The 21,413-nt window shown below is 41.3% G+C and overlaps 1 protein-coding gene and 1 long non-coding RNA gene across 7 annotated transcripts in view; one reads left to right on the forward strand and one right to left on the reverse strand.

The window, feature by feature from the left end:
• Positions 1 to 3,078: 3,078 nt before the first annotated feature.
• LOC125325903 lies at positions 3,079 to 21,375 on the reverse strand. 3 transcript variants are annotated; one of them, XR_007203604.1, is made up of 6 exons: positions 21,107 to 21,375; positions 16,673 to 16,789; positions 15,782 to 15,888; positions 8,369 to 8,543; positions 3,605 to 3,722; positions 3,079 to 3,505 (listed from the first exon to the last, which is right to left on the reverse strand). It is a non-coding gene; the product is annotated as an uncharacterized LOC125325903 (long non-coding RNA). The 3 variants fall into 3 exon arrangements; XR_007203606.1 differs by lacking the exon at positions 21,107 to 21,375 and adding an exon at positions 17,637 to 17,753; XR_007203605.1 differs by lacking the exon at positions 8,369 to 8,543.
• HPGDS (hematopoietic prostaglandin D synthase) overlaps positions 10,249 to 21,413 on the forward strand; it is a 30,635-nt gene continuing 19,470 nt past the window's right edge. Inside the window, exon 1 of one of the 4 annotated variants that reach the window (XM_048303463.1) lies at positions 10,249 to 10,386. The gene's annotated coding sequence lies outside the window, so the exon portion shown is untranslated. Of the gene's footprint in view, positions 10,391 to 21,413 lie in introns of all 4 variants that reach the window. The other 3 variants (XM_048303462.1, XM_048303464.1, XM_048303465.1) reach the window with 3 other exon arrangements.

Here is a 21,413-nt window from a genome sequence, read left to right on the forward strand (position 1 = left end):
AAGTGCTACAGAAAATGAGATTGTACAACACCTTCCTGGAGTAAGTCCTACACTGGCATAGTTTACTTAGGAGTTAAAACTTAGAGAATAGCACAACTCCACAAACAGTTTAAGATCGTTGCTTCCAGTGAGTGTACCAGTGTGGGACTAGCCCAGGGCCACAAATAAATCTAAGGGACTGGAAGATCTCTCATACATAGAGAGGATGAGTGAGCTGGGACTGTTCAGCCTGGAGAAGAAACAGTGGATATACAGCAAAGCACATGAAATTCCATTTTCCATATACCATCAAGGATACACCATTTAAACAGGGAAGCTGGTAAAACACAGAAACAGGTTGTGGAGATGTTAAAAATCCAACTGGACATAGCTCTGAACAACTGGTTCTACCTGCCCCTGCTTGAGCAGAGTGGCTTGACCAGTAGATCTCAAGAGATCCCTTCCAACCCAAACTACTCTACCACTAACACCATAATCTGCAGCAGCAACACTAAAAAGTTATTTTATTACTGCTATGTTCCTGCACATGTAACATCATTTTTGGATGGTCTGTAGTTTTCATTGGGCTACAAGTAACTCCAAATAGTTCCAATCGATTACCCTCTAGTTGGGGATATTGTGAGGAAATGAGGTCAAAGATAGCTTCAGCAATGGAACAAACATATAATCTGCTTTAGTGGTCAGCTAAAGTGTTTGCAACCAAAGTCATAGAAAGGGCAAATCCTCTTTCCAGCAACTTGCTGTGCTAAAAGAGCTAATCCTTGCATTTCCTGTGATTGCTTTCAGTTCAGTTCTCTGCTTAGGAGTAGAAGCATCTATGCAAAATAAACCCTGTGAAAAGGTATAAAGTGTGCTACACTTAGACAATGTGTACTAAAATTTGTTACCTTTAACTTTCCCCTGAAGAATGCAACTGAGCCACTGGGTAGCTAAGTCAACAACTGAACTTCTGCAGGTGATAAAATTCTACCTTGCTTTCAAACATTAACATGCACATACAGCTACTTTACGTACTACAAACTCTTATTGTACTTTTGTTCCAGGGCACTGCACTGTCTCAAGTAGGGTCCTTGAAGGCCTTTTTTTCAGAAGATAACTGATCCATCTCAGGTTGGAAAGAGAAATGTCACTTTTCAGCTTCTACTTAGGATAGAAACCTCCACAGACAACTCAGAAAAGAGGGATCCTTACCTCACTAGCTGGATTTCATCATATCTCGACTCTTCTCATCTCCTTTGTCATCAGAATAATGCTTGATTGTGGTAAGAGATCAGCAGTAAAAGGTGTAGGCAGACAATGCTGTTCCTCTTGCTTTTATAGAAACTTTCTGAAATTAATGTATATCTTTAATTTCATCTACTTCAATTCATCAGCTTTCAAAAATTTGCAAAGTATGATATAACAAGAACACAAAGCTACTTTCATTTCTGAAATACTGTGGTAAGCAAGTCAGAAGAATTCTCCAGTGATTTTGCCATTTCTTTAGAGGAAAAACAAAGGTGCATTACTGGAAGCTTGTACAAATGCAGAGTTTAAAAAGTGAAAGTGACTTAGTAAGTTTACCAAAATCTTCACAAAAGTGGGAATTTCAAAACAGACAGTACTCAGCAAGGAGTATTTTAGTACAGAGGAAGAGATGTACAGAGTGTGGAGAACACATTCTGTAATGTTTTCTGCATGTATTTTGCAATGACAGAGAGCGTTCACCACTTGAGGAGACTCGATGGTTTCCACACAAGGCACAGAAGGAAGAGTTACAGCATCATCTCCTGTTGGGAAACACAGCATTGCAGAGAACAGGATAAGGGGGAAATGTCATCTGAAAAGAGACAGCAGTGCCTGAGCTCTGGGTCTCTCTCTCAGGCATACACCAAGCCTACAGCCCTGCTTGAACACAGGCCAGGGTCATCTCTCAAATGCCACAGCTTTCACTCAGCCACAGCTGGGGACTGTGACTCTGCAACTCCAACCACCACCCTTCCAGGAAGGATCTGTCTGAGCTACTGAGCTACTGCCCTTGGCTGTGTGAGGGGAAAGAAGCAGCCCTTGTTCTATGTAGATCAGCAGGGAGAGTGAGAGGGGTGTGAGACAAGGTTGGCTTGGGTAACTTCTAGCAAATTTAGGAGACTACCTGGATGATTAAGAACTCCCTGATCACTCATTCAGACAGGTCATGAGGTCGGTAAATAGGCGAGAAAGCTGCCTGCAGGAAATCTGTCAGACTGACAATGTAACATTTAGGGTCGGACCAATACCTCTGGTTTATCTTTAGGTACAAAACCAGCCTGATGCAGACCTACATCTGACGTTCAACCCCAGCCTAACATCACAGCCAGCTCCTCCAGGCTGCTCCTCTCTTCCTGCTGCTCTCTGAATCAGTGGAAACAAAAGGCAGCATTGTCTGGACAAGTGAATCGTTTCATGATGACTCCCAGAAAAGCTCAGCAACACAGAAAACACATGGATACATTATCTTGTCTCACTTTCTTGTCTCAGCTTCTCTCTTCTCAGTTTCTCACTGCACCCCTGCAGAAGTACAGTGATAATTTAACACACAGAGAGTGGGGGGAACTCTCTATCCCTCATGGGCTGCCATACACTCACAATTTTGATGCTTGGTATAAAATAGTATGTCAAATGATGTGCCAGCAGGAAGATATCACTACACAGGTCGCAACATCACAAAATTTGCAGTTAAGAAATAATCTTATTAATAGAAACAGTAAAATTAAAACCATCATGGAGACAAGGACAACTTACACAGGTACTTAAAACTCTTGGAAAAAATTAATCTACATTTGCTAAGAAAAACACACTGATAAAGGCGATGTTGCAAAAGTCTTAAGATTACAGCAAATATTTTGGGTAAACATCAAAATACTTGTAGTTCAAGCAATTTATGTTTTCCCACAATTTTATGAGGGTAGACAGAATAGTCCAAAATATGTTCAAGACAAGAATTTTACTTCAATCCAAAGATTTTTTCTTTTCTGCATTAGGCAATGACAAAAATATCAAAGCCTACAACACTACAGACCTTGATTTTTTCACTAGGTGCCCTTCCAATTTTTGTTTTTCATTCTGCTAGCAGAGCACTAGCACCCAAACCCAGAAACTTTTCTGTTGAAGTGCAACTGTACTTCTCTCATCCTCTGAGTCATTCAGTGCTACATACAGCAAACATGAAGAGGGAACTGCTCTGTAAATATCACTGCAGTTTGTCCCTAAGATTTTCCATATTATAAAAGCAACAACAACAACAAAGTTGTATAAATTTAATGACAAAATATGTGTAGATCCTTTATAGTGTCACAGTCAGCATTGGCTGGATGGATGAAGTCAGTTATATGGCAGCATCTGTCAAAAGCTGGAGGCTTTTTGCTCTTGAATGTCTGCAGTTTATGCAGAAAAGGACAGGAGCAAATAATTGAAGGAACAGTGGTTGTTTGAACATATTAGTATTTCTCAGAGACTCTTATGCTATCTGTATCTCCTGAAAAGAACACTGGAAAGAGAAGGGAGGGAAGAAATAAACATTTTCACAATATCATGATTGACAGAGTACCAAGAACTCAAAACTGGAAACCTCCTAGGAACAACTCACCAGACAGGAATCTTGATCATTTCAGGCTTCTCTTGATGAGGCAACAAAAGTACTGATACTGACCTTGAAAGGCCCATCTCTGGCAAGCTGGAGGCATTTCACATTATTTTCTCTTATACTGAGAAGAAAAGAAGGCAAATCCAGAAATCCTGACAGAGTAAGCTCTGGTCTCCATATGAATTAAATCTCAAATCACTGAAGTTGATTAATAATTTTCACTGATAGAAAACAGTAATTGACTTGGTTGTATATTAGTTCATTTTACCCTGAAGTGACTTCCTCCAGCTATAACACTTTGCTCGGTGCTGTCTCTGTCACTCTGGAAACTGTGTCATTATGAGCAAGTATCTCTGGTTGTGTGCTGCTGTTGGACACATCTTGTCTACCCAAATGTAACAGGTACTTAATAATACCTCCAAATATCTCCCCCAAGCTAAAATGACCATGTTACCAGAGAAGACTGTATTTTTTCCATTTTGTCTCTACAGAAGCAACGTGAAGAGACAGTGCACTTTTGCTCTCTCTTTCACAGTGACCACCATGTCTTGTTGTCAGAGTTGGAACATGGAGCACAACTGCTGTTGGGAACTGCGTTTTGATCCAGATCACCCTTTCACAACATGCTGCCATGGCTATTTTAGGCTCCCTGGCACCTGAGAGAAAGGAAAAGGGCAAACACCCACAGTTCTCCAGATCTGCAAGAGGAGATTCTGAAGGCAAAGGCAATCGCTGTTGTTCTCCCTGAAGAACTTCTCCCAACTGATTCTCATTCTAATCGTTGCTGGTTGTTGTTAATTTTTAATTAATTTTGCAGTTTACATCTGTCTAATGCCAAACAAATGCTAGCTCCCTTCCCTTCTGCTGCACTTTAAGCCACTAAACAAAAGACTTTGCTTTAATGTATTTAACCTCTGGGCCTGCAACCACTGTAGAGAAGTACAAGACAGATAAAGTAAAATATTTATAAATAGCTTTAGAAATGGCCTCCAGGTCTCTGCCCCTAGCTTTATGCTTCTTTGCTTTCTATGGGCAAATTAGGACTGCAGCTGCCTACCACACACAGTTACCCGGGGATTTGCACCCTGAGCTTCAAGCCACTGGAAGCAAGCATCCTTAAAGACATTGCCTGCAGGTCTGAACACAGCATCCCTGCAGAAAAAGACGTCAAGGAAAGGCTGAGGCCAAGGATTGCACCACGGGGCAGGGCAGCACGTGTCAGCTCAAGTCCCTGCGAGCCCCAGCCAGACAGAAGTGTCACCTCCTGCTGCGTGTGGCTCATGCACAGCACAGTCACATCATCTGGCAACACAGGGGTGGAGCTGCACTGGTGCAAGAGCTTCAGTCTGCAGCCTCGGAAACCACCAGAGAGATGAAAGAAGCAAAGAACAGAGGAGACTAAACCACTCTTATCTACCTTACTTTTTCCATAGCCAGTATAAAGTCAGACAAAGAACACCTGAGTAACTTCCACTTAAGCACCTCACACTATTGCTAATTCAGGGAGGAGGAAGAACAGCTAGCAATCCAAATGTGAGATTATTTTTACTTTGAGAAGAAGAACATGCAGAGTCCCTTTCTCCTTAAGCACAAGAGCACAAATAAATCATTTTCTAGCTCATAAATTCAAGGCAATTTTCTATTCTGTTAATCTTGTAATGACTTCCACATTCCAGCTTCCCTGGTTTTTGAGTTTAAAGTTGTTTCTGGTACACAAAGCTTTACCCTTTCTTCCTCTTGTCTCTGCAATAAGTTCCAAGAACTACCTCAGTCCATAGGTGTTAATTCTTCCTGAAAATTAATCCTTAATCAAAGGAATCCAGTGTTTTAGCTAGACAAGTTAATTTTTCACCTGGTATTTTCAATAGATTTTTTAAATATATACTATACTTCCTCTAACCTCCTTCACCATTACCAATATGCTGGGGACACAGTGAGCTTCAGAGGTGGGCTATCTGTGGAACTAAGTTCTGTCCTGTGGACACAAATGCAAGCATTCCCTTTGTGAATTTATCTTGGATTTACCAGTACTGGTTTCCATTCTGATTAGAGCAGTTGGTGCTGGAAAATCACTGCTGTAGCCATGGGACAACAACACTAAGGCTTAGACACTGATCATTTTGTCCCACTCGCTTTGACAGATCAGCCCCACATACTTCTGGGAGCGGAAGACTTCTCCTTCAGCAATAATTCAGAAAAGAAAAAAACCCACCAACAACAAATCAACCAACAAAACCCCCCAAAGCCACCCCCCCAGCGCAAAAGACCTAAAAGAAAAAAAAAAATCACAAACCAAACCAACCAACCAACAAAACCCAAACCCAACCACACCAAGTGTTTAAACCATGTTCTTCTTAATCCACTTTAGTTTCCTTGAAAGCAACTGTGATATCGAATGATCCATTTTGTGGAATTACAAAGGATGGCATGAAGAGATTGGGGTTTTTTTAAGAAGTCTCAAATTTCAAAATGTTGAAGTGAATGATTTCTCCCCTTTCATCCCTCCAAATGCATATCTGTAAACAGCTCCTCTGCCTGCTCAGGGCTCTCTTGGGGGCTTCCTAGTGGGACTACCCAGTACTTGTACATGAGATGAAGAGGCTTCATGTTTTTAAGAAGGTTTCCCTTTAAAAGCTTTTATTTGCTTGTTAAGTAACACATTTGTCTAATGTTATCCCTGCTGAAACTGATGTGGATGGAATCAGGCAGACAACACATGTTACATTACGAGTCTTAACATTTCACTAATGGCATTGACTGACTTCTGTGAATTGCAGATTATTCTCCTGCTCATAAAGCACATCTGATTCCTTTACGTAGTTGTTCATGCAACGTGACACAACTGCAAGGGCCCACTAGGGGATGAGACCTCGTGATTTACCTATCCAAATGAAAGCAGACAGCATCTCCAGCTTTCATCAATACTTTGGCCACATGCACAAAACGAGGAACAAAGCTCTTTTATCTTCTGCAATTTGTACACAGTTATTTATTTCTTAACTCTTCCTTCCCTTTTAAACAGTGATAACAAAACATTAATTGAAGTTTGAAAAGCAGCTGATCAACTCTGACTTGGTCATGTGGTTTTTCATTTCCACTACAAATTTCTGTGGGATATAATGGGAAACAAAGCATCAGTACAGAGACCTCAAATGGGTAGAGGTCAGCCATCAGCTGATATATGAAGGACCTCCATTCAGTGTCTCTATGCTGAACTGCATCTTCTGAATAGATGAGTCCTCTGGCTATTCATCAAGAATTTTTACTTAAGTGTCAGGTATGCATGTAACTCCCCATGAGCTGGGAAGAGTGTCATTGCTCCTCTGCTAAGGCAGAAAAGTTATTGGGATAAACGCATTCTATAGGGTAACTGGCTTTTTAAACCTTGGCCAGTTTCTCATAAACAGAAGTGCTAAGATAAAGCAAATAGTCTGCCAGCCAGCTCAGGACTGAGCATTACTTAAATGAAATGCTGAGGCAAATGCACTGGAAAAGGCAATTCCAAATGCTCCAACTAACTGAGCCATTATGATCCTGCCCAAATTCCCAATGGCAAAACCAGCACCTGAGATAAGAGCCCACAAGTGCTTATGCCAGCTTCACGGGACTTTGGTTCAGGGTCTTTCACATAAAACCACCTGTAGCTGGGAACCTTCCTACTTACGAATAAAGCCAAGAGACCACTTCCCAACATGAAGAACAGTGTCTAACAGACAGCTCTTTATGGCTCTCCATGTAGTAATTTGAAGATGAATCTTCCAGCTGATCCTTTTCACTGTACACACAAAAGCTCCCTGCTGCCAGGAGCAGAGGAAAAAAAAGTTATCAGCTAAACTTAAACCCCTAAAATTGCAGGCTTGTCTGTAGTTGATTGCTTCTCTAAGCTGCTCTGTTTCAAAAGCAAATCTCATTATTGCTCGTGTAATGATCTCATTGATCATTAAACATGGCCTTTTGCTAGAGCTACAGTGACACTGGAAGGATATTTGCTTAACAATGGATACTCTCCTTAAAATGAGTGTGTGACCCTTCTGTAAATTTTTAACAAAATATCATAAAAAATGTAATGGAATATGCATGAGCAGGGCAAACTGCACACGTAGGAACATGCTTGTATTGACACAGATGGTGTTTTCAAATACACTAACCTTTTTTTCTATTTCAAATTAGAAAAAAAGTCAACAACATTAATTCACAACAAACTTTAAATGTGTCAACTTTTCAAAAAATAAATACTTGGTATTTTCAATATTCTCCCTGGCATTTCTTTGGTCAAGAGTGTTTATAAACTTAAGCTTCAAAGGTCCAACATTAGGTCTGTCTGAAGGTGTGTTTTTCTGGCTGAATTTATTGCTTGCTAAAAGAGAAGGCAAATTGCTGAGCTCTACTACATATAAACATAAAAGATAAAGCACCTTTGCTGGGTTTGCAGGTCTAACATTTTGCAGGCCTAATATCCCTCATTACGTGGCTTAAAAATTAGGAAACTTGTAATTATTCATTTTGCATACCTTATCCTAAGTGTTAGTTTGCTCAAGTCTCTAATAGCAGCATAGCACTTTAATTAAAAATAAAACAAACAAGGCAGGGGTGGGGTGAGGAAATTGCTAAGGAAGTGAACATGATCACTATGTCTAAATTTCCAGTGAAACTTCTGCCTTGAGTGGATTTATTCTCTTGGACACACAAGGAGATGCACTAACTGCAGGTGACTAGGCTTGATAAGATGTGGAGTGCAAGGCTTGTGGAGTGCAAAAGTCAACTCACCATAAAAAATGGTTGGAATTTCCTTCCCAGCACGGAAAATTCTGCACTGTGGCAATGTGCTTACTATGATTTCAGCTCTGGGGAGCTGGCCTCTTACTGTTCCCAAAGCAAGATATCAGGAATCGTGGCTGTTTCTCCTGGCACATGCAGTAAGCAAGCTACCTCACACAGAGACCTGCAACAGAACACGGGTAGCTTCATGAAATGCTACATCTTGTTTCAAACCTTCTGCTTAGCTATCAGCTCTCAGGCACAAGGTGGAGCAGCAAGGTGGGGAAGGTCTGGTCACAAGTCAATAGATAGAGTGATCCCATAACACTTAGGAGTCACGAGGCAGGAGATCTGCCTGGAGCGTACTCATCCCCTAATAGCCTGTGAATGCCCTGAAAGGGACATCTGCCGAACTAAATCTTGGATTTAAATTTAATCCATGTAACTTCCTCTGCATTTATCTAGGGCTTTCAAACCATGAGAGCTACCATGCTGATCAAGAAAAGAAATGTGTCATTGAGTTAATGTCTTCACTTCCCTGTATAAAATACACAGAAAACATCCTTTCACTGACTTGGTGATTCCACACAATCACCAGATATATGCGCACAGAGTTGCCCACGGGGCTCAGCTGACTACGAGAAATCTGAATGATGCTCAATGGCCAAACAACAAAGGGGCAAGAGGCCAGCTGCTGAGTCCTGAGACTGCAGGGCCTGACTGCAGCGCCTGCCATTTAAGGTGTCCCTGCAACCATTCCTGGAAAGGAGATGAATGTCTCTGCACCCAGCTTTTATACATGTTTCATTTAATACATCATGATTTTGACTGGTTTGCTCTCCCCACCCTGCAGTTTCCAGCAGCTAGACAGAGGTGAAAGACACTTTAGGCAAAGAGCCTCATGTAACAGATCCCAGCCTGACTGCTTCATCGAGCAGTTCAGCCAGTGTTTCATGCTGTCAGCAGCAGTTGCAGGATGAAAGGGAAACAGAAAGGGAGAGCTTAATCTGTAAGAAATCATCAGCAGATGAAACCGAGGTTAGATCAGCTCAGGGCATTACTAACTCCATTATTTTGAAACTGTATGCACAATTCACTTCCCCTTTTAGAAAGCACAGGAATTTATTTGATCATTCACAGTCATTGAGTTGAATCTGGCAGAATTACTTTTCCTTTAGGAGAACCTAGTTCACGATCATATAAAGAGCTGTACTCAGCTTGAGTAATACGTGGTCCTGAGCACAGCCTCTGTAATTCCCACTGTTTGCATACCCACACTCCTGCCAGACCGTAAGGTGCTCAGAGATAGATAGAAGCAGCAACATGACAGATCTAACTGCTAACGTGCATTACTCATGGACACAGTTTGCATGAATCCTTCTTCACTGATGCCAAAAAAACCCACCCATCAAAACCAAGCAAAACCCGAAAAACAGTTTAAATCACACTTGGTACTTATGTAAAAGGCTTAGGATTTGGGGTTTTTTTGATGGTGCTGGTGGAGGGTTTTGGGGTGTTTTTGTTGGTTTTATATCTGACTCTCCATTTGCAGCTATTTGAGGCATTGTTCTATAATTAGATCAAATGCTGTGGGGGTTCCCATTAGTTAGAAATCATCTACGAAAGACATTACTTAGCTTGTTCCACGCTTTTTACATTTAGAAAAAACACCCATCATCTGACTCAGCTCCTCAGTGCCTGTCTTTATTATTATTATATTATTATTATTATATAGATTCAAATGGCACTTTATCACTTTAAATTTGCTTTGACCACAAGCCAAGAAATTCCTGCACTCAGTATGTTCTGCTAGCCCCAAGTCAGCAAACTTGCTTCTTATCATGAATGATGCATTTGCCGGGGGTGTGAGATGGGGGAGGAAGAGGCGTGCAGGCGGTCACGGGGAGGGAGCGGTTTGCATATTAAAACCCGTGCTCGAGCACATCAGCCTTTTCCCTCCGAGGTCGGGGTCGGCGCTCAGAGGGACTCCTGTGCACCGAGGAAGGGACCACGTATCACCGCACCGAGTGAGTGAGTTCTGTTTCAGCTTCGCTGCTGCTGCAGCCCGGCTCCTCTCTTTGCCCTTGCTTCTTCCGATCCTGCTCTGCCCTCCCTAGGCTACCGCTACAGCGGTTGTGTGGGAGGTTACTCTGTCACATTATGCTGCGTGTAGAGCAAGTCCTGAGAGTACTTAATTTTGAGAGTTTTGTTCGGTTTCTTCAGCCTGACTCTGAGTGGTGCTACCGGCAGTGAAGAGCTCCATACGGTGGCTGCAAGTGTAACTCAAGTATTCTGTCTATGAACCTTCTTTGGTACTTACGGGCATCCTTAAACTGCCTGCTGCACTTAGGGCATTTGTACAATCCCATGCACCGCTAAAACCAGACTTTACCAAAAGTTATGAACTGCTTTTCCAGAGGCAAACAGGCAGATCACTGGCCTGTTGTAGAAGCAAGCCCCTGTTCCTCATCAGTGCCTTGCGCAGCCAGTACTGAGCTACTTTGATAATCAGGCTGTGTGTCAGGGTACTTGCCAAAGAAAAGAAAACGTCGTCAGCAAAGAGTCAGAGTGAGGAAGCTCTGGGCATTCTGCAGGGAGTTTTCAGTAAGTGAAAACCCATGTCAAACCAATATTTCATTTGATGTAAAGGCTGACTAAAATGCCTTCACTTACATAACCAAGTTAAATCTAGGTTAATGTCAGAGAAATTAGATGAATATTAAGCAGCACCAACCAATTATGCTAGGTCATTTTTGTGCACTGTTCTGTTCATTTTTCAAATTCCTGTGTTCTAAACCAATGGATTAATGTACTCTGGTCCTAATTCCCACCATCATTCTATAGAGAAAAACCCCCCTGCATCTGCTTCCACTGCGTCCATTTTTCTCCTTATCAAAACTCGCAGGGTTATTTGTTGTTGATACTTGTCTTTTACTTCAAAATGATACTCTAAATAGCCATTAAGGACTTTTTTCTTTGATCCTAACTGCTGTCATTTTCCTATATACATAATCCTCCCACACACATTTCCTTTGTTAAAAGCCATCTCTTGTTTGCTGTTCATTTCAGACTATCCAAGCAAAGAAACTGTAGCTATAAAGTCTCTTTACTGGGCTTCTGTACTCCTTAGAACTGTTTGTAAACACTACTACTGTTATACTCAAAAGTTGCAACGTTTGTAAAGAAAAAAAGACACAGAGGTCTTTTTTAAGTTTACTGTTGTTCATTCTTTTGTTTTCTTTAATCCAAATTAGAAACCACCTCTCCCTAAATATGCACACACTGTGTAAATTACCCCCTGATGCAGATGCATACATGTCCAGGCACACAGTCAAACCTTTTTGTATAGAAATAAGACGGAAGCTCTCCAAATTTTAAGCTGAAAATATACACAAAGTAATCCTTAAAGAGTTCTGGGTTTGTGCATGAGCAAGCACGTTAGCCAGCGCAGCACGTTCCTGTGCCACTGACCACCACGCTCTGCTGCTCTAAGGGTTTGCTCCTAACATTTCTCGTTGCTCTCTGTCCCATACAACCTTCTCCTGAGCAGCTGGAAAGCAGAAGCAATTGAAGTTGGTGCTCATTTTCAAAACACCTTTGATTGAAATCTCTCCAGAAAGTAATTACACAGCCCAGGAGCCACTGACATGGCTAGCGTTGGGCTAGCAGGGAGCGTGCCCTGTCACAGAAAGTTACGCTAAGTCATACCTGCTGGAGACTTATCATATATCCTGCAAATCTCAAACAGGTGAATTTTTTACCCTTTTAACAGTTAGTCCAAGAAGGGGGAGGAAGAAGAAAGAAGGGGGAAAAAAATCTCCCAAGTCCAACATACACATTTCAAAGTGCCACCACTTTGAAGAACCTTGTTTAATCTCAAGTCAATCTGCTAAAACTCCCATAAGAAAAGCTACAACAATGAACTGAGAAAAACTGAAATGCCTAATTTTGAATCTCTTTAGAAGTAGTTAAAAATACAGTTGGAATGACCTAGTAAAGAATAAAGCATGAAATGGAAGAAAAGAGAAAACAAGGACATTCAGTGATAACAGACAAAGTGTACTGTGTTTTATATTCATAGCAGATGCAGAGAGGGAAGGCAAACAAAGGTTTACGCTGTCTCACAAGCTTAGTTTAGCTGATGTGTCACAAAAACCAGTATGTGACATGTAACTGTATGTCTCAGCCAAAGGAACGTGTTTTTGTGCCAGGCACACAGCAGTTGGGACTGCCTCGGAGCCAGACTAGCTGCAGTCTCCATGAACGATTGGCTGCAAACTGTCTCTCAGAAAGTACTTTCTCGTTAAGTGTGGAAACACACAGGTCAGGGCTTTACATTCTGAGCAGTTTGTGACATAACTCAAGAGTCCCGGATGTTTATCACTTATGGCCAAATCTAGGTCCTGAAAATACTTGAGATCTGTATCCCAGCCCACTGGTGCCTCCCAGACATGGTGGTCTATGCAAGGCACTGAAGAGCAGAGCAGGAAGACAGGAGGAGTTTGTGACCAGGACACATAGTGGGTGGTACTGGAGAACTCTGCATAGTGAATAAAACCTTTTCCAGTCAAACCTGTACCTGCTACAGGGATCATATACAGTGCTTAAAAGCCTATCTAATTCTTTCATGCCTGTAATTTTGGGGTTTTTTTAGCAAATTACACAGTAGATTCACAACATGCAACAGGTCAAGAGCAAAGTAGTTTAGACAAGCAGGGGGAAGGATTTGGTGCTTGTACTCCCTCTTACACATATACACACACTCATATCCACACGTGGCTGGGATAGAAAAAAAGACCATTTTTCACAACCAAGGAAAGATGTTAGGTGGCTAAGACAGTTGTTACACAAATTATTGTGCTGGACAAGCTTAAGAGGTCAGAAAATGGACATGATTCATCCTGGAAAAAGCAGCTGGCTTTGGAGAGCCAACTAAACAATACAGAACAACATCACTCACAACGGACCTCTGAGCTTTGTAGGAATATTGAGAGGTCATGCTGATTCATCTGAAGACTGCAGAGAGAGATGCAAGGCATGAATTTCACAGGGATGACTAGGGGTTGGCAAGCAGTAAGATTTAGGCTTTTGTTCTACCACAAAATGCTTCTGGGAATTCTTAAAACATTTGATGTGGAAATAAAAGACTTAAGTAGTTTTTCCTGAGAAATTATCCTAACCACTCTTTTGTATCTTTCCCAAGATCTCTTGCAATTTTATTTACTAGTATTTCATGGTCTTGGGTGTGCAATTTATTCATCCAAAGGAGGCTGCACAAAACAATTTCAAAAGTTATCTACATAAAACTGGGACCAAGTAGATGCAAATCCAAAGTGTGAGGATCAGACAGAAGGCAAAGTCACCACAGATGCTCAGGCCCTAAAGGGAAGGTGTGGCAAGCCAGGCAAACTGAGGACATGCTGCTAAGGTGGGTGAGCAAAGCCCTTGCCATCACCACTGCCTCCTTAATCCTGCTCACATGTGAGAGCTCCCTCATTCACTTCAGTTCAAACAAACGGGGTGAACTTCAGATATCTGAGTTAATTATTACCAGTTTGATTGCAGTTGCCTGAGGTGCAATCACAAACTCAGCTCAGAGAAACCCAGTGGGCCCTAGCATTCTCCTTCCACAAGTCTTGACAGTGGACACCCATTCACTGCCCACTTACACTGGACTCCCACTTTCAAAAAAACCCTTTCATATTTTTCTTATCCTCCTCTTTCACTGATACATTGTGGTTATTTCTCTAAAAAAATTTAGCAAAAAAAAGTGGTGGGTTTTTTTCCCCTGCGTTCTCCAAGGATTTTTCTAAAATTCTGATTTACCACATCAGCAAAAGAAGCCTGAAGCTTCCACAGAGAGATAATTGCTTTAAGGTCTCCTACAGCTTCTTTTTTTAAGCCCACATATTGACAGATCAGGCTTTGCTCAGACAGTAGAGTTTTACTCATCAGGTCACTTAAAATACTCATAACCATTAGTACTATTCAATACTCTAACAGTAATGCCTTAAAACCTCTTCTCATTTTAGGATGCTGATTTCCCCCACAGGTCACAAACAAGCAGCACACCAGGTGCATGCACATGCAAAATCCTTCCAAAAAAGATTTTATATCTATATTATGCTTGAAGCGATCCATGTATCTAACCTTGAAAATCATGCTTAGAAGTATCAGGCCACAACCATTATATTTGGAATTTGTTACTTCAAAACTTGACCCTACACCCTACACTAACTGCACATTTACTTCAGATGACTTCTGTATTAAGCAGAAAAGGGTGCACAGATTTTTTTCTCTTTTCTCTCCAAGGTCCAGATTCCTATCTGACTTAGAAATATAAGAGATCAAATTCAAATGCTTATTTTCTGTAACTGGGCCAGAGTGGGAAAAGAGATCATCAATTTTCAGAAAGAGAGCTTATGTCAGACTGAGAGCTGACAGGAAATAGAATTACTTCAAGTTTTTAATTTTATTTTCTGTCAAAACACATACTGCTGAGAAAATCTTCCATTGGAAGACTTGCAGTCTTCCATCAATCTGCCAATATTCTCTAATCCTTCCCCCCAAAAGATGGACAGAAAATTTCTTACTTTCTTTGCTAAAAAATGAGTTAATAAAAATATCTTTTGGCAGAAAAAACAAACAAGCAAGCCATCAAATCATTACTATTCTTGGTTTTCAAAGGCTGAGAATATCTCTTAAATCTCTAATATTTTTGAATCTGTGCTAAAAGCAGGAGAAGTTTATGCTGAAGAAAATGAGCATTTTTCCTTTTTTTTGCTGGACAACAAGAGAAGACCATCTGATTCTTCAATTCTCTTTTTTTTAAAAAGAATCCCAAGGTCATTTACTTCCCCATTCAGGCAGCACCTCACATACCTCTTAGTTTTTCCCAGGTGAAGCCACAAGCTGGTTGTGTTAGTGTTACATACATCCAAATAAACAGCTTGGATTAAGCCAGGGTCTTTGCCCGGCAGAGTTGCCAACCTTCCTTGCCAATGAGGAGTCAGAAGGTGGCCAACAGTCACCCCAGGGCTGGTTCTTGCTAACGAGTGGATTTCTCAGCATCAAACTTTGCTCTCCAAAAAAAGGACAAATGCATCACTATTTCTCTCTGTAATTTCAGCTCAAAATTTAGACAGAAAATATTAACACAGGGAGTCTCAGAGAATAATTTTTCACCCAAGAGAAAAAACTGAAGGCATTCCTACAGCAACTAATTTGATCAGTAACCAGGAGGAGAGCAGCACCACACCTGCAGGCAGGGCAAGGCTGCTTCTCAGATGGCTTCAATCTTTTCAGCACTGCTCAAACAGGAAAACATAAACAATTATGCCTTTTCCTCAAACTTTCTGACTGTTATGTTGGTTAAATAAAAAGGAAGAAATACTTCACATTAACATTTTTTATCTTTCCTACCTTGTGCAGTTTTGCAGTTTATAAAGTTACAGCTGTGGAAGCTTTTCTTTATTTGCCTTCTGCAGTAGCTGTTTGAGTCTTGTCTCTCTGGTTCCTTCCTCTGAAATCTGAAAATTTAAACAAATAAAGGCAGAAAGACTCACTTGGACAGTTAAAACATCATTTTAAAATTGAGGAGAGAAAAAGTTGCTTTAATGCTCATCTCTCCAGGCACAGAGATAAGGAATTCACACATATGAGAAGGACAATAAGCAAGATGGGCAATTACTATTCCTAATGTTTCTCAGGTGAAACAAGGCAGACTAAGTCTTCTTCCTGGTTAAAGATTTTTCTTTGTACTCTATAAGTAACACAACTATCCCCAATCCCTAAGGAATAGAAACAAAAATCCACGATTCATACTTCAAAAAGTCAGGTCACTCCTGAGATGACAGCCTAAGAAAGATTTCTCCTTTAATATGCAAAGACTCTTTTGTCTGTATTTACAGAGACCCAGCCAGCTCCTCTCCTTTCCTTTTCTAAGTTGAGTATCCTAGCTGACATTAGCACTACTTGGCCCTGTCACTGGGAGTAAGGGAGGCAAGAGAGAGTCTTCCCTCTGAAATCCCAGCATTACCATTAATGGAAAACATTCACCTGACACTATTTTAAGACTTCAAACTGCGTATGTGACAGAAATACATGAGTAAACATAAGGATTGGGTGAAATTGCAGTGCCCCATTCACCCCTGTAGGACACCCAAATCAGGCTGCTGGGTGTGCATCTGCTTCAAAACTTGCTTGATTTTCAAGTCAACTTTGCAGAAAATTTTCATAAAGAAACAGCAAATACTTTGAAAACACCACTAGAGAAAAAATAAAAGAAAGAAAAATGCCCACAAAGCTTCTCACCTTTGGATAGAATAGTGCTTAGAGAAGGCACAAACTTCATGAAGCAAGATTCTTCTTGGCAGAAAGATAGCTGTAGGCTTACGTGAGTGGAAGCTGATTTGTTTTTATGCCTTCATCCTGTAAAATAAGGAAAATGGAATATATAATCAGCTTCAGCAACTCAAACACTCTGAATTAATATAGAAGCTTAATCTTACAATAAAATAAAGAGGTGTTCATTGACTGAATCATCACTCCTGAATCATCGCCATGCTCTGGTTGCAATTCAAGAGAGGACAATGACACCTGGCAGACAAAGACCTCCAGCTCCCCCTTTTTGGCAGGCTCGCAGCCAGGGCAGCATTGTGTCAGGCACTAACCATGGTGCTTTCCGTAAGTGACTCCTAAATTAATGAAGAACCCTCATGTTAAATAAATATAAATACAGTCCAATGCATCATCTTTTCCAAGCACACAGTTCAAGTCCAAATTTTTAGAAACCCCCGGAGGAACCTTACCTCAACCCTACTGGTCTTGCTTCGTGAAGGGAACAGCTGGGCTTTTTTATGTTCTCTAACAATGATGAAGCAGCAAGGCAAGAAAATCCTTAATTTCTTGCAGCACAAAGTACAGTTACAGGGGACTTCGCAGCACAAGCCCTTTGTCAGACCTCGGATGCATGTGAACACATAGCTCAACTTAGCTGGCTTTTTCCCCCTCTTCACCCCCAGCTTAGGGAAAGTTCTCTTCTGCTTGTCACCTCAAATACTAATAACCTTACACAGGAAAATGTAATTATGTGCGGCCTTTTAAAATTGTTTTTCTCTGGATTCGCGTACTAAGTATCGGCCCATTGTCGCGTTCCACTGCAAAGGAATCCTGTGGGGTTTCTTTTAAACAAATTTCTCAGAGTAAATAAAGCAGAAATGCAGGAAATATTACATCTAAGAACTGTTTATTGATAACAAAAGCCAAGTGTTCTTACCAAAGGTGGATAAAAAAAGAACAGAGAGGCAGGGCAAGCAGAGCAGCAGGGAGAAGGCGAGAAGGGGCAGAAGGAGGTGAACCTCCAGCCAAGCCTCCTGCCCCCTGGAAGGAAGTCGAGACGGCAGGCCCCGGGTATGGCGCAGATAACTGCGTTTGTGTGCTAAGGCCCCTCCCATAGTCCCATCAACCATCGGCTAGACTGGGGGAATTTTTCCCTGGGAGCAGCAGGAATTTCACCGCCCGCAGCCCAGTGGTGGAAGTTTTCTCTGCCCTGACTGACTGCCAGGAGAATTACCCCCAGAGCCAAAGCTTCCCACCGTTTTCTACAGGCCTTGTCCGCTTAGAGACCCTAAAATGGCGGCAGTCTCTGCCCCCCTCACGTGTCCCAGCTGCCTCCTGCATGCGGCACACATTAAAGCTCTGTAGTGATTTTCCTCCCCGTGTCAGAAAATGGATTTATAGCAGAAAACCTGGACAATGTTAAGGCATAAATAAAAGTTAAATTGGTTCCTCACACGCATCCAGGTTTTGGTGCCTGTTACGAGCCTGAAGAATATTTTCTTGTATTACCTTGAGGGGTGGATTTTCCAAAAGAGAGATGAAGTACTGTTCCTCTAGAGAGCCCAGCAGAGTTTTGGTGCTTAATTTTGCTTAGGCTGGGCCTGCAGAACCAAACACTGTCTAGCAGAGGCTGCCTGCTCTGGGCACACACACGAAACTCATCCTGAGCAGTGTCCAGTCTGCCCGTGCTTCTTCTCTTCTGTACTTCTGCTGTCTGAAACTCAATATTTCAGTTCGCAGAGAATGCTGGTTCCTTCCTGGGCTCTACTTTTTAACTCTAATCCTGCTTGAAGTTTTCAAATTGATTGCTCAGTCCTGCTTCAACTGGAATAAAAGCATCCCAAGTTCATCAGGAAATACAGCATCTCCATAAAGCCACAAACAGTTTTAAATGATTTGAAATCTGTCCTAAAATTTTTAGACACTTGTAACTCCACACTGATTTTTTGACTCATGAGTATAATGGTGGATGCCAACTTTACACATATTTGACATTCTCTCAGATTTCCTGTTTGATTTTGTCACTGAGCGGTTCCAAGTTGAATTTAATCATGAGATCCATTAATCTGCTGTTTAAAGGTATGTTAAAGCCAGTTAAGCTGGCTTTCAGAAAGTCACAAAGGAAAGCTAGAAAATCAGCTAAGCAGGTCAACAATTTAAAGCTTTAAAGTTAAATTAATAGTAAATACAAAGCTGTTGAGTTCATGGCTTTGAAATCTGTATGCAATGAAACTGGGACTGAAGTGTCAGGAAAATCCAAAAACGCCAGAGGTTTATGTCCAAAAAGGAGACAGAGGAGTCCTGCAACTTTATTCAAATATAGGGAGGGAGTCCACTGGGGCACACGCCCACGGGGTTTTCTCTCTCGAGGTTTCGGAGGGCGCAGCCTCCTTTTATCCCAAACTCCCGGCCTCACGTTGCCCTCTTCCATTCCCCACTGGTTGAGGTACTAGGTAGGTACCTAGGTCCCGAACCACCTACCACATATTCCCCCCTTGAACCTACTATTTTACCCCAAAGTTCAGAAGTTCAGGCTTTTGCAGACCCTTGTCTGTTTTGGGAGCCAAGCTGTCTGGGCTCTGTAACAAACCTGCTGCCCAAAGTTAGTAGAGACATTAAATCCCATTTCAAAGATGTTAACACCCATACCTTCACCCATCAAATTGTTTGTAAAGACATTAGCTTTCCTCTCAGAAGTGCTGTCAGTGTAGGACAGGGCAGGTGTACAGGGCTGTCCCAGCCATGTATTCATCAGTAAGAAATTGGAAAAACAGAGCTTAGATGGCAGGTTTATTGGTGGAAGGTAAATCAGCCCCCTCCTGTCTTTATACACACCTGGCTTTGCAATGAACTCCCCTGAACATATTTAATAGCACTAAGAGGGTGGCTAAATGCCTGCAAGTCTGGATACTGAGGTCCACCCACCACCACCACCACCACCTTTCAGTATTTTTAAGCCATGACTAGCCTAGAAAAAAAGAAATAATTTTAAATAGTTTTAAAGATTTTCCTGTTCTCCACCTCCAAAAAAATCCCCAACATCTTCATCCCAAAAACCAGCTCAAAGACACCAGATAGATCTTTTTCCCCTAGAAATGACATTTTTCATTAATTCAGTAATTCTGCATGGTTTTAATAGTTTTGATTTTCCTTCCTGAACCCCTTCCTTATAAAAAACACTGGAAAAATGAGGTAAAGGAAGACAAGGAAAAAAAACCCCTAACATCTTACTTTGTATGTTTGGCAAAAAGCTATTCTGAACACAACAATTTCTTTCATTTAGAAACTTATCTGTAATTGTTTAGGAAGCACTACTCCTGACATTTCACAGTAAATATAAATAAAAAATAAAACCGACAAACATTTACAAAAACATGCTTACAGTAAAGCTATAAAGGCTTTCAAAATGTCAAGTATTTTTGGTAAACTCCTTGTGGAGTTGGTTTTGGTTTCATTTTTTTTTTTATTCATGGATGGAAAAAAAAATCATAAGCTTAAAAGTGCATCACCACTACAAATACTTGGTTACTCCTTACAGCGTGTTCATTAGAAATTTGTTTAGCTTTGCTTTAGACAACTCAAACAATAGTTTCCGTTGCTCCCTTGACAGACCAAAACATTCCACTGTCTACCACAACAGGCAGAGAGACTTGCTGATCATCAGCCAAAATTCCCAATTCTTTACATCACTTCACTACTCGACTAGACATGTCTTTGTGTACAGAGTGCTCCCACAGCAAGGATTAGGCTCTTCCAACACACTCACCTACCAGAATGTTTAGGCTTCAGCCAACTCCAGCCCTCTCTCTATATAGCTGTCTACTTCCTCACAACTGCACCTTAAAAATCTACTGTTCTTATGCTTTTAAGTGCCTTCCAGCTGCCAGCAACTATTTGCCAACACAGGGCTAAGCAGGCTAGAGGCAGGCAGGAAACAGGAGCCATGTGTGAGGGGTGCAGCAATTTCAGGGCTCTGGGACTGCTATAGATGTTTATGGAAAAAAATCTATGGACGCTCCTAAAGAAGGGAAACAGACACTAAGTCAGTAAATCAGACTACATCAGTAGCATTTGCTTGTCTCTAAAAAACTGAAAAGTAAGACTTAAGGTTTGGGGTTTTCTTCCCTTTGGCTCCTGAATCACTGTCATGAATCTCAGATAACACATGCTCTTTGAAAAATTCTATTCCTTGCTCTCAAATGACCACACCAAATCAGAAACAGGGACAAAAGGGAAGAAAATCCTGCTACAATCTCATTCTCTCTTCTTACGTTAACTTTGTTGACATATAATCCAAATTCATAGCATATAATACTATATTGTTTTATTATATACTCAAAAGAGCATACCAAGTAATAAATCTGGGTACAAAATTGGAAAATGGAGCAGCCAAGCCCTGCCACTTACCTAAAACATGCTTGAAAAACCTGGGATTTTCAACATTTCTCTCTTTTATATTGTGCAAAGGAGCACACTTGGCTTAATAATTGTAGTGGTGTGTCTGTTTTGGAGCACTTGTAGATACCTCCATTGGTAACTTTCCAGCTCTGTTCCTGCTTCTCTGCTAGGCCATCTGACATGAAAAGTCTGCATTCGCTAATAATGCGAATCTCCATTCATTAATAATTCACTTCTGAGTCTGCTGCGTGCTGTAGGGGAACAGATAACTTTCACAATGAATTAAGCAGCCTCTAGTGGGCTCATTTGCTCTGCT

This window comes from Corvus hawaiiensis, chromosome 5 (genome assembly GCF_020740725.1).
Source record: "Corvus hawaiiensis isolate bCorHaw1 chromosome 5, bCorHaw1.pri.cur, whole genome shotgun sequence".
Classification (NCBI taxonomy): Eukaryota; Metazoa; Chordata; class Aves; order Passeriformes; family Corvidae; genus Corvus; species Corvus hawaiiensis.